This window comes from Arachis hypogaea, chromosome 5, assembly GCF_003086295.3.
Source record: "Arachis hypogaea cultivar Tifrunner chromosome 5, arahy.Tifrunner.gnm2.J5K5, whole genome shotgun sequence".
Taxonomy (NCBI): domain Eukaryota; kingdom Viridiplantae; phylum Streptophyta; class Magnoliopsida; order Fabales; family Fabaceae; genus Arachis; species Arachis hypogaea.
In genome coordinates, this window is record NC_092040.1 from 75,787,852 (window position 1) to 75,791,902 (window position 4,051).

Genomic DNA, 4,051 nt, shown 5'->3' on the forward strand with positions numbered 1-4,051 from the left:
CTCTTGCTTGAGAGATGTCCCAGGAGGTCTTCCTTACTAGGATTTTCATCCTCCTCCTCCCTTGTGCATTCAGCCATATTGATTACATCAATGGCCTTGCACTCTCCTTTTGGATTCTCTTCTGTATTGCTTGGGAGAATACTGGGAAGAGTTTCAAAGACTTTCTTACTCTGCTGGCCCACTTGTGCCTCCAGATTTCTGATGGAGGATTTTGTTTCACTCATGAAACTGAAAGTGGCCTTTGACAGATCAGAGACTAGATTGGCTAAATTAGAAGTGTTTTGTTCAAAATTCTCTGTCTGTTACTGAGAAGATGATGGAAAAGGCTTGCTATTGCTCAGCCTATTGCGTCCACCATTGTTAAAGCCTTGTTGAGGCTTTTGTTGATCCTTCCACGAGAAATTTGGATGATTTCTCCATGATGAATTATAGGTGTTTCCATAAGGTTCACCCATGTAATTAACTTCTGCCATTGCAGGGTTCTCAGGATCATAAGCTTCTTCAGAAGCTGCCTCTTTAGTACTGTTGGATGCATTTTGCCATCCATTCAGACTTTGAGAGATCATGTTGACTTGCTGAGTCAACACTTTGTTCTGAGCCAATATGGTATTCAGAGCATCAATTTCAAGAACTCCTTTCCTCTGAGGTGTCCCATTATTCACGGAATTCCTCTCCGAAGTGTACATGAATTGGTTATTTGCAACCATGTCAATGAGTTCTTGAGCTTCTGCAGGTGTTTTCTTTAGGTGGATGGATCCACCTGCAGAATGGTCCAATGACATTTTTGAAAACTCAGATAGACCATAATAGAATATATCTAATACGGTCCATTCTGAAAACATGTTAGATGGACACCTTTTGGTCAATTGCTTGTATCTTTCCCAAGCTTCATAGAGGGATTTACCATCTTTTTGTTTGAAGGTCTGAACATCCACTCTAAGCTTGCTCAGCTTTTGAGGAGGAAAGAATTTATCCAAGAAGGCCGTGACCAGCTTCTCCCAGGAGTCCAGGCTATCCTTAGGTTGTGAATCCAACCATATTCTAGCTCTGTCTCTTACAGCAAAAGGGAAAAGCATGAGCTTGTAGACTTCAGGATCTACTCCATTCGTCTTAACAGTCTCACAGATCTGCAAGAACTCAGTTAAAAACTGATAAGGATCTTCAGATGGAAGTCCATAGAACTTGCAGTTTTATTGCATTAAGGCAACTAGCTGAGGTTTCAGCTCAAAATTATTGGCTCCAATGGCAGGAAAGGAGATGCTTCTTCCATCAAATTTGGACGTTGGTTTTGTGAAGTCACCAAGCATTCTCTTTGCATTATTGTTGTTGGGTTCGGCTGCCATCTCCTTCTCTTGTTCTAATATTTCTGAAAGGTTACCTTTAGATTGTTGTAATTTAGCTTCTCTTAGTTTTCTCTTCAGAGTCCTTTCAGGTTCAGGATCAATTTCAACAAGAGTGCCTTTTTCCTTGTTCCTGCTCATATGAAAGAGAAGAAAACAAGAAAAGAAGAGGAATCCTCTATGTCACAGTATAGAGATTCCTTTATGTTAGTAGAAGAAGAAAGGGGAGAAGAGTGAAGAAGAATAGGTTCGGATTTTTAGATGAAGAGAGGTGAAGAGAAGTGTTAGTAAATAAATAATTAAATAGAATAAGAAAAGAGAGGGAGAATTTTGAAAATAATTTTGAAAAAGAGGTTAGTATTTTTGAAAATTAAAGATAAGATAAGATTAAAATTAAAATTTAAAACAAAAAGAGTTTTTTGAAAAAGAGATGAGATATTTTCGAAAATTAGAGAGGGAAAAGTAGTTAGGTGGTTTTGAAAAAGATAAGAAACAAACACAAAGTCAAAGAGTTAGTTGAAAAAGATATTAAAATCAAATTTGAAAAGATAAGAAGATAAGAAGTTAGATAAGATATTTTGAAATTAAATTTTTGAAAAAGATAAAATTTTGAAAAAGATATGATAAGATATGTTTGAAAAGGATTAAATTTAAAATTACTTACTTCACTAACAAGAAACTACAAGATAAGATTCTAGAACTTAAAGATTGAACCTTTCTTAACAAGAAAGTAACAAACTTCAAATTTTTGAATCAATCACATTAATTGTTAGTGAGTTTTCGAAAATTTGATATAAAGATAAGAAAAAGATTTTGAAAATAATTTGAAAAAGAATTTAAAAAGATGAGATTTTTAAAATTGAAATTTTGACTTGACTTGTAAGAAACAACTAATTTTAAAAATTTTTGACCAAGTCAACCCAAAATTTTGAAAATTTGGAGGGAAATAAGGAAAAGATATTTTTTTTTTATTTTTGAAATTTTAATTATGAGAGAGAAAAACAATTAAAATTAAAATGTCATAATTGTGTTTTTCTCTTTTCATTTTGGATCAAAGCAAGGAATGCATGCAAGAATACTATGAATGTCAAGATGAACACCAAGAACACTTTGAAGATCATGATGAACATCAAGAACATATTTTTGAAAAGTTTTTTATGCAAAGAAAACATGCAAGACACCAAACTTAGAAGTCTTTAATGCATGGACTCTAACAAACAAAAAATGCATATGAAAAATAACAAACAACACAAAATAAGAAAACATCAAGATCAAACAAGAAGACTTGTCAAGAACAACTTGAAGATCATGAAGAACACCATGAATATATGAATTTTCGAAAAATGTAAGAAAATTTTTTTTAAAGCATGCAATTGACACCAAACTTAAAAATTGACTCAAAACTTCAAACAAGAAACACAAAATATTTTTTTGATTTTTTTTATGTTTTTATAATTTTTTTGTATTTTTATTATTTTTTTTTTCAAAAGTCTTTTTGAAAAAAAAAACGAAAAAGAAAAGAAAATTTTGAAAAAGAATTTTGAAAGATTTTGAAAAGAAAATTACCTAATCTGAGCAACAAGATGAACCGTCAGTTGTTCATACTCGAACAATCCCCGGCAACGGCGCCAAAAACTTGGTGGACGAAATTGTGATCCTCTTTGTATTTGCATGAGATTTATTTATTGGCTATTGACTATATGTGGACACAACTCCGTTCAACTTAACCAGCAAGTGTACTGGGTCATCCAAGTAATACCTTACGTGAGTAAGGGTCGATCCCACAGAGATTGTTGGTATGAAGCAAGCTATGGTCACCTTGTAAATCTCAGTTAGGCAGATTAAATGGTTTATGATAAGTTCGAAAATAAATAATAAACAGAAAATAAAATAGGATCGAAATACTTATGTAAATCAATAGTGGTAATTTCAGATAGGCGTATGGAGATGCTGTGCTCCTCTTGAATCTCTACTTTCTTATTACATTCATCCAATCCTTCTTACTCCTTTCCATGGCAAGCTGTATGTAGGGCATCACTGTTGTCAATGGCTACATCCCATCCTCTCAGTGAAAATGGTCCTATGCCCTGTCACAGCATGGCTAATCATCTGTCGGTTCTCAATCAGGTTGGAACAGAATCCCTTGATTCTTTTGCGTCTGTCACTAACGCCCAGCCTTCAGGAGTTTGAAGCTCGTCACAGTCATTCAATACTGAAATCCTACTCGGAATACCACAGACAAGGTTAGACTTTCCAGATTCTCGGAATCCTACTCGGAATACCACAGACAAGGTTAGACTTTCCGGATTCCCATGAATGCCGCCATCTATCTAGCTTATACCACGAAGATTCTGTTGGGGAATCTAAGAGATATGCGCCCGGCCTAAGGTAGAACGGAAGTGGTTGTCAGTCACGCGCGTTCATAGGTGAGAATGATGATGAGTGTCATGGATCATCACATTTATCAAGTTGAAGTGCAACGTATATCTTGGAATAAGAATAAAAGCAAATTGAATAGAAAATAATAGTAATTGTATTGAAACTTGAGGTACAGCAGAGCTCCACACCCTTAATCTATGGTGTGTAGAAACGCCACCGTTGAAAATACATAAGTGAAAGGTTCAGGCATGGCCAAGAGGCCAGCCCCCATGACCTGAGAACTAATCGTCCCAAGATGAAACGTGGTCCCCCCAAAAAGACTACTAATACAC

The 4,051-nt window shown here is 35.2% G+C and overlaps 1 non-coding gene across 1 annotated transcript; it reads left to right on the top strand.

Moving 5' to 3' along the window:
* Window positions 1-840: 840 nt before the first annotated feature.
* On the top strand, window positions 841-944 carry LOC112804607 (small nucleolar RNA R71). Its single transcript, XR_003203221.1, has one exon. It is a non-coding gene; the product is annotated as a small nucleolar RNA R71 (small nucleolar RNA).
* Window positions 945-4,051: the final 3,107 nt, after the last annotated feature.